Source organism: Aquila chrysaetos, chromosome 12, assembly GCF_900496995.4.
Source record: "Aquila chrysaetos chrysaetos chromosome 12, bAquChr1.4, whole genome shotgun sequence".
In the NCBI taxonomy this organism is placed as follows: Eukaryota; Metazoa; Chordata; class Aves; order Accipitriformes; family Accipitridae; genus Aquila; species Aquila chrysaetos.
The window spans coordinates 10,541,813-10,551,354 of record NC_044015.1 but is presented as its reverse complement, the minus strand read 5'-3'; positions in this window follow the sequence as shown (position 1 = coordinate 10,551,354).

Below are 9,542 nucleotides of genomic sequence, written 5' to 3'. Positions count from 1 at the left end.
ACTGATACGGTGGGTCCCGTCGCCCCAGACTTACTGGTGTGTCTTAAATTGGCACCTTTATTATTTACAAAAAGGATGTTAAAATCTTTAGCAGTCTGGCCCACGTACAGGACCCGGTGTTTTTTCCCCTTCTTTCTCTAACTCTCCCTGGTATGTAACCTTTTAAAATTAACTTGTGGCCGGGCCTCTCGTTTGTTTAGGCTACCAACTGAAATGCAGTCAGGCTTAATCTCTTGATCAGCACTAAATTGTGGAAATTCTGTTTTATCTCTTCCATATCTTTCTCTCTCGTTTGTCTTGGTAATCTAGCAATAATTACTCCAATCTTTCAGAGTGAAGATCGCTGCAGACAGTATCTTGTTTGTAACAAATTTGATGGTCCATCCTTGAAAAGGCAGGAGTTGTGGCGCTTGCACCTGCAGTTACTACGTTACCATTGCCTAATATTATGGAGAACCTGTAAAAACACTTCCTTTTATTGGTACTTTTTTACATCAGATCCTGTCATGCTGCTGGTTGTCCCTGTTGTCTTCCTCCCCTGCTCTGAATCCCAAAGAGATTCTCCAGGTTTTCCCTGCCCTGTAAAACTAGAAGCAAATGCTCTCTGTTACCTGTATCATTGACCTGTTACTGGTTGCATTATTGCTGAAACACAAAGATGACATAAATAAGTCATCTACAAGAACTCCGCTGGATTTCTTGGCTGATGGCAGTTAATTATTGTGAGTACCACCAGCGTTAGCCTTTGCACATATCAAATGAGGAAGATCAGGCTGCAGGTTTGCTGGAGAGCACAGTCTGTTCAAAGACCTTTGTGTTTATTTTGGAAGCTTGAAAAGCTGGTGCAGTGGGATGAGGTTGTCTGTCTGCTTTCTGTCTGGTGCATCAATGAGCAAAGTTATACTTAGCACAATTAATTGTAATAGAAGTTCGGGATTTTTAGTAGTTTCCACTATGGCTAGCTTGCTGCTTCTTGCATGGCTTTCTTTTGTTACTCTCATCCTAATGCTGAGACTATAAAATGCAGCCTTCTAAAAAAAAATATATCTCTCTGCTATTGTCAAGGGGAGCTCTGAAGAAAGCAGATCGCCTCCAGATTGTTTGTTTGTTTAGAATACTTTCCAAAGGTAAAATGAAAATGTATTTAAGAAGAGGATGTCTGGCACCAGCCTATCTGATTGTTACCCAAGGTTATATCTCGTATGAGTGGAAGCAGGAATGCGGTTTCAAAATTAGCCACAGCGAAAAACATTGCTTGTTGATAAAGTCATATGTTGTGATGTGTTTGTAGTCTGACACTAACATGTAGATAAATGGGAAAAAATTCCCTGTGACAGAGCAGCTAGCTCACAGGCTATAAAAATCAGCATAGAATTCAAGCATGTAAAAATACATCTTGTAGCCCAAGGACAATAACTAATTATTCCTAGTCTGTGTTTAAAAACAACTCATTATCTCTCTCCCTCATAAAGGATCTGATGTGGTAGTGTCTTCTCTCCTTCCCTATGAAATTGCAATCGGATTAGCTAGTATTTATTTATTTCGTCCTCCTTATTAGCCTCTCTTTCTTGCATGAACACATCTGGAGAAGTTTGCGGACAATGAATCAAGCTGAAACTGTGCCATGTTTGTGCCCAACTAAATATGGGTTACAAACCTATGAGTGACAAGTGTTATTTATAGGATTCAAAGTAAAGCCTTGCACAGTTGTTTGAGGAACCACAGCAGCACAGCGAAAGAAAACAGGAGCAGAAGGCTTAGCCTTATTGTCTGTATTGTCTGATAAACAATGAGAACACTAACACTAATTATTTCACCATGAATGGCTGGGGGAGGGAGGGAATATCTAGCATTTGAAAAGTAGAGAAGCATTTTCTAGCATGGCAAGAAATGCAGCTTTTGATGTCATAGCATTTCTTTTCCATGACCACTGTGCTGGGGTGTTGTTCCAAATGAAAGGTGACTGTCTGAAAAGTGGCTCAAGAGTGGAAACACTTATTTTAAAGGAAGGGAGTTCAGCGGCCACTTAAAGGCGACTTTTTATTTCTCTGCATCTCTGTTCTGCAGTGATGTGCCATCCACTTTGTCTCTATCCAAGGAGGTAATTACTTGCATGAGGGGAGCTGGTCTGGTCGCAGAGCCTGTAAAACTTCATCTGTAAGCACGGAGAAAAGAATTTAGTAGTAAAGTACCATCATTACTGGTCTCTGTGGCTTGCCAGCAGTATGACAGTGATGTGAATGCAGTAGGACTTTACAATGTCTGGGATGTGATTTCAGTGCGACACTGAGGTCTTGTCTGACTTCACTATGAGATCTAAATCATAGTCTGGCTATTTTTGCATTTCCTCTGTTAGCTGCAGTAGTTCAAGTGTAGCTTTTTCATTCTGTGTTCTGGAGGTTCGGCAGCTTCTGGTTTAATGAATTAGCAAGGACATTATCAAACATGGAAATAGAATTTCTTTACTGAAGGACAGAGTTTGTAACATAAGCGATTTCCTCTAACCTGATGTTTGAATAGTGAACAGGAACAGCAAATTTGCTTGTCGGAGTGATAGGTTTAATTGCTCGTGAAACACAAATCATGTGAGTGTTGTTAGATGATGTTTCCAAGAACTAGTTTTGACACACAACTAGTGCTTCTGTAAAATATGTATCAACATGTGTTCTGGAGGATGGCTTCCTTTCAGACTCGTGGCATGTGTGTAATGGGTAGGAGGGAAGAGGTGTCTTGCCTGGATTAATGCTATGGGTTTTTTTCTCTGTACAAGGGGTAACTGACTTCTAAAAGCATCCACCAGTGTTTCGAGGTCTTTTTCTCTGCTCTTTGAAACAGACTTTGGGAGGAGGAGGCAGGGGAATAACTGAATTTACGGTGTTCTCAGTGCTAACTGTGAAAACAGCAATTATATTGCCTGTTGTGGCTGACTGAACATCCATGGATTTTGTAGCCATGAATTATAAAGCCAGTGCCGCAGCGTTGGTGTTAAATGTTGCATGTGATGGGGGCAGAGTCAGATTTTGCCTGACTTACAGTCTGTGTCTAAATAGGTTGTAAACTTCTGTAACAGCGGTTGTCAAATTCGTTTCCAATGTGCCTGCTCTAAGGTCGCTGCAAATGCTCATGTGCTACAATTCCAACATAGGAGTTGCTGAAATACATAGAAAATACCATGGGGAAGAGTCTGTTCTTCAATGTTCATCCTGAGAATAGACATTGTTGCTCTGGGGCCTTATCTGGACTAGGAAATGTCTTTCTCTTTTAGCAGTGGTGCTAAAAGATGATAGTAGTTGTACCAACTCGAGTGCAGATCGGACGTGGATATTTTCATCACCTTGTCCTCTAATCCTGCCGGCAGTCTGGATACATTCCTTACTGCTAGAATAAGCCTCCTCGCTCCCCTTTCTCCTGGCAGAAAGAGAAGGCTCCTCAAACACAGGCTTGAAGGGCTCCGTGCTTTTTTCATGGATATTGATCTACAGACAGAGCTTTGCTGGCTCTGACTCCAGAAAAAGCCTTAGACCCCATGCAGCCAGACAGAAACGTCTCTGGGCTGCCTCAAACCTGAGTTCTAGGCTTTTAAGTATTGGCCCTCAGAAAATATTAGACTCACGCTCAGGACTAAAGTCACGGTAATGCACGTAGTATCATGTGGAGATTAAAAAATAGCTGTGGCTTGAGCACTGAACAGAAGCATCTCCTAATCACATGAAATTCAGTTCAAAAGCCCAACTTCTGTGAGTTATGCTTTCCAGCAATCCGTTGTCTACCTTGCTCAACCCTTGTATCAATGACTCCAACTCTATTCTCAGGGTTTTCTGGTTCTTTACAGCCTGCCTTGCTACGGCTTTGTAGGTAGCTTGATACCTACCTTTTGTTTTCTTTCTTTTTTTTTTTCCTCCTTCTTCTCTTCTTCCACTGCTTGCAGTTGTACCTAAAAATGCAAAGATTATCCATTTCCAAACCATCTCGCTTTGGACGAGCACCAACAGGCTTTCGTCATGAAGAGCATCTTCTCATTGTCAGCAAATCCTCTCCTTCCAGCCCTGCTCATGCTGCTGGCCAGCCTTTTCCAAGATGCCCATGTGAGGATGGTGAGTGTGAGCCACGACCCTCCCCGGTGGGGAGTCTCCCCTTCCCCGGGGTCCAGCGTGCCCTCCCCCCCCCCCCCCGCTTCCACCCGAGCCGGTGGAGATCCCACCAGGTGGCGGCATCTTCATTGCGGTGGTGCAAGAGCTGCTGAGGACGTCCGAGGCTGCCCGAAACAAGCCAGGGGATAGCGTCCTCTCCACTTCTGAACCTTATCGCTCATCTCCAGAAGCTCAATTAAAAAGTAATCTGGAGGCTGTATAACAAGGGGTAGGTAGGAAGGGTGTATTTAATGTTAACCAAAAAAAACCCCTCATAACAAATTGAAGCGGCGAGGCAATCTGATAGTTGAGAGATGGCTGTGATAGCAGTGGAGGGTTTTCTTCTCCTTGAGATGTGTGCAGACAGTGTAGCTGGACTATGTTTTGTATACTGCTGCATTTACGAGTATGTACGGAGCTGCGATTCCTTGCAGGAGATCATTTGCTGTTATGAAGAACTTAACAGGAGATAAGCTGAAGGTGCGGATGAGACCCTCGGAAAGCTGAAAGGGAGCTGAAGAGCTGCATGGCTTGTCTGTGCAGGCAGTCTTGTATTGGAAAGCAGAGAAGGTCAGTGTTCATAAGCATTTCTTTCCCTTCTGATCAATAGCCTTATTTTTAACTCGCCTAGAAAGTTGGTGAAAATCAGGCTTGGAAGATAAACGTTGTTGGGCCAGGAAATGTCATTTCCTGTGTATTTGGACAATACCTACTATAGTGATATCTGACCTTATCGTGGCCTTCAGGTACTGCTGCAGTGTATTGGGTACAGATGTTAAATAGTGAAGGCATAAAGCTTTTGTTTTGTTTTGTTGAGATGATAAATAACAACGATTTCTAGTTGGTGCCCCTTTGTAAAAGGTAGAGTTTATCAAAAACAAGGTTTCAAGTGACTGCATTTGCTACAGATTAAAAATGGGCAAGTGTGCTGTCGGCAGAGACACTGCTTTCCCTTGCCAGCCAGCAGTGGGGAATATCAAAAGATGTGACTTAAGTGCTCTTACAGGTGATCTGCTCATACTTGCTGTATGACAGCTCCTCTGATAGCTCTTTTTGACTGCAGGGAATTCTTGCAAGCAGGTAGATGGTGAATTATGGGTCCTCTGTGCTACTGCGGCTGTTGAATCTATGTTCAATTTCCTGTGTATTTGCAGTGGTGATTTGGAGTGGAGCTGGGTGCTGGGTATAGCCTGTTTTCTTCTTGGTTGCCTCACTCCCAAACTTTATTGCAGAATTAGCCCTTTGACGTTAAAACTGTTTGCCCTTCCTCTTTTTAGAGAACATTGATGCTAATTTATACATAAATGGATTTTTTTAATTTTTTTTTTTTTTTAGGCATTTTTAGCTAGGGTCTTTTAGCTGACTGTGTTGTTGCAAATGTTACCTAGGTTACTAATTTATTAAGTCACTTAAATATTTGGAGGCATCAACAATATTAGAGTGTGTTGGGGAAAATGAGTATGACATTATTTTAAAACATCAATTTCCTGACTCCTGTATTTCAGTCACACAATTTATCTCTGGCCGAACATTTTCATGTGGTGCTGTTTCCTATTTTTAAACAATAGGAAAAAAAGGGAAGGTAAGAGGAGCATAACTGTGACCCATTGACTTATTATGAGATCATGGGTTCCTTTCAACTGATATTTATAGATTTTTATAAAAAATAGCTGAGATTTCAGCATTTTCTGGCATATATGCTTTCTTAGCCCCAAGGTCACAGATTTAAGCTCTCATCTGAATTCTTTCAAAATCCTCTGTAAAGGCACATAGTAGTCATGGAAATACAATTTGTATCTGCAAGGAAAGTAACCAAGTGAAAAGGAAAATTACTGTCTTTTGGTTTGTAAACTTCTCATAAAGTCCTTTGTGTGTTTTGACACTCCCCTATCTTAGAAAGCCTTTATAAAAGTTATCAGGAGGGAATAACATTTGTTAATTCTCTTTAATAGGGTTTCAAAAGGTCACAAAACTGTAGAAAGGCTCTTCTCCAAGAATTATGATTATTTTTAATTATAAAGCAAGTTGGAGTAGTGTGAGTAATGAGCTCTTGGAGGTGAAGGGGGTCTTTGCACTTAAGAAAATGTAAAACCAAGTCCTGGATTTAGATCTCTTGTTATCTAAAGTGATTTTTTTTTTTTTTTAACAGCTGGGAATACCCCATTAAAAATTAGCTGTTATACTGCAAGCACTGGCAAGCACTTAAACACATTAATTCTGCAAACTGTGGGAAAACGACACCCATTTCAGCAGATGTGCAGTGAGTCTGGTGTAGATTTGCATAAGAATGTGTATGCTTCTCTGTTAGTTTCTGGCTTGATTAAAACTTGGAGGCACCTTTTCCCTTCCTGTAGTGCTGTGTCTGCATTCTTGGACATTAGTGGTTTAATTGAAAATGCCCCGTTTTCTTCTGTGTTAAGATAATTCATTTTATTTACACAGTACTGCACTGTAGATGTGCTTGGCGTTTTACAGACAGCGGCTGCTTTGCTTGCCCTTTGGAATTTGTAGCCTGGACCAGAGAAAAAAGGAAATAGCAAAGATGAAAAATGACAGATGCTTTTGGAAGTGGATGGAGGATTACATAGTAGAGTATCAGGAGATGGGAGGGGAGTGTGTCTACTCGGTCCTTGGTTCCAAGGAGGTGTGGGAATGGAAATCAGTACTGTGGTGAGAGGAAGAGAAGCGTTTAGAAACCTGTGACTAAAAATGATCACCCATCTCTTAGACTTAATCCCTACCAACATTAGGCGTTCATGTAATAGTCCAAAAGATTCAACAGAATCTCTTCATCTCAGTCCTGTTCCCAGTCTGGATGGCATGAAAAAAGCATAGAGAATTCTTTGAGGTAGACCATAGATACTGTAGCATTAAGTCTGAGAGAGCTTTCTGTACTCTGGGTAGTAGGGAATTGAAGCAAGGTTCTGGGAGGCATGGTATTGGAAAAGAGGATGAGAACTTGGATTTTGACATGAAGTTTCTGACAAGGAGAGAGAAACTAATTAGGAAGTGACATTTTGCATAGATTTTATCCATGTGACAAGCATTGGATGCCCACCACTATTATCCAGGTCTTTGGGAGAGAGGTTTTGCGTCAAGACTGTTTTTAGGGGTTTTTTGGCATGAAGGAACAAAAGGCAATTTAGCAGTATTCTAGACAAAGCTTAATGCTCGAGGAATGCAGGTCTGGAGCTGCACTGCTCCATCTCCTGCTGGCGATGGTTTTGCATAGGCCTGGTAGCCAGCAGAGCACTTTTGGGTTGGCCAGCACTGGAGGGACCATTGTCTCGCCAGATGGGAAGTGGTTAGCATTGCCTGCATGCAGCACCTCTAGCTTTGTGGTTTTATCAGTTACAAGGTATTTAGTGGCGTGGAAGTGAGAAGGAAAGGAAGGAAATGCTCTCAGTATGTGGCAGGGGTCTGTGGGGTCATGAGCTGTTGCTGAATGGCAGCAAGCCACCTTAGAATCATAGAATCATTTAGGTTGGAAAAGACCTTCAAGACCATCCAGTCCAACCATCAACCATGCCTGCTAAACCATGTTCTGGAATACCCTGTCTACTCGCTTTTTGAATACCTCCAGGGATGGTGACTCAACCACTTCCCTGGGCAGCCTGTTCCAATGCCTGACAACCCTCTCAGTAAAGAAATTTTTCCTAATATCTAACCTAAATCTCCCTTGCCGCAACTTGAGGCCATTTCCTCTCGTCCTATCTCCAGCCACCTGACAGAAGAGACCAGCACCCACCTCACTACAACCCCCCCTTCAGGTAGTTGTAGAGAGCGATAAGGTCTCCCCTCAGCCTCCTCTTCTCTAGACTGAACAGCCCTGGCTCCCTCAGCCGCTCCTCATAAGACTTGTGCTCCAGGCCCCTCACCAACTTGGTTGCCCTTCTCTGGACACGCTCCAGCACCTCAGTGTCTTTCCTGTAGTGAGGGGCACAAAACTGAACACAGTACTCAAGGTGCGGCCTCACCAGTGCCGAGTACAGGGGAACAATCACCTCCCTGCTCCTGCTGGCCACACTATTTCTGATACAGGCCAGGATGCCGTTGGCCTTCTCGGCCACCTGGACACACTGCTGGCTCATATTCAGCCGGCTGTCAACCAGCACCCCCAGGTCTTTCTCTGCCGGGCAGCTTTCCAGCCACTCTTCCCCAAGCCTGTAGCGCTGCATGGGGTTGCTGTGACCGAAGTGCAGGACCAGTCACTTGGCCTTGTTGAACTTCATACGATTGGCCTCAGCCCATCAATCCAGCCTGTCCAGATCTCTCTGTAGAGCCTTCCTACCCTCAAGCAGATCGACCCTCCCTCCCAACTTGGTGTTGTGTGCAAGCTTGCTGAGGGTGCACTTGATCCCCTCGTCCAGATCATTAATAAAGATGTTAAACAGAACGGGGTCCAATACTGAGCCCTGAGGAACACCACTTGTGACCCGCCGCCAACTGGATTTCACCCCATTCACCACAACCCTCTGGGCTCATCCATCCATCCAGTTTTTCACCCAGCGAAGAGTACACTTGTCCAAGCCATGAGACACCAGCTTCTCAAGGAGTATGCTATGAGAGACAGTGTCAAAGACCTTGCTGAAGTCAAGGTAGACAACATCCACAGCCTTTCCATCATCCACTAGGCAGGTCACCTGGTCATAGAAGGAGATCAGGTTGGTCAAGCAGGACCTGCCTTTCGTAAACCCATGCTGAGTGGGCCCAATCCCCTGCTTGTCCTGGACTTGTCCATGGACTCCTGTCCATGTGAGTGCTCTCAAGACAAACTGTTCCATAATCTTCCCTGGTACCGAGGTCAGGCTGACAGGCCTGTAGTTCCCCGGATCCTCCCTCCGACCCTTCTTGTAAATGGGAGTCACAATGGCAAGCTTCCAGTCCTCTGGGACCTCCCCTGTTGACCAGGATCACTGACAGATGATGGAGAGTGGCTTGGCAAGGACCTCCACCAGTTCCCTCAGTACTCTTGGATGGATCCCATCGGGTCCCATAGATTTGTGAGTGTCCAGATGGCACAGTAGGTTACGAACTATTTCCTCCTGGATTAAGGGGGCTATGTTCTGCTCTTCAGCCTCACCTTCCAGCTTAGGGGGCAGAATACCCTGAGGATAACTGGTCTCCCTGTTAAAGACTGAGGCAAAGAAGGCATTAAGTACCTTGGCCTTTTCCTCATCTCTGGTGGCTACATTCCCTTCTGTATCCATTAAAGGATAGATATTCTCCTTGGGATTCTTTTTACTGTTAACATATTTGTAAAAACATTTTTTGTTGTCCCTTACAATAGTGGCCAGATTTAGTTCTAGCTGAGCTTTTGCCTTTCTGATTTTCTCTCTGTGTGATCTAACAAGATCCCTGTACTCCTCCCAAGTTGCCTGCCCTTTCTTCACCTTGCACCCTTAACAGCTT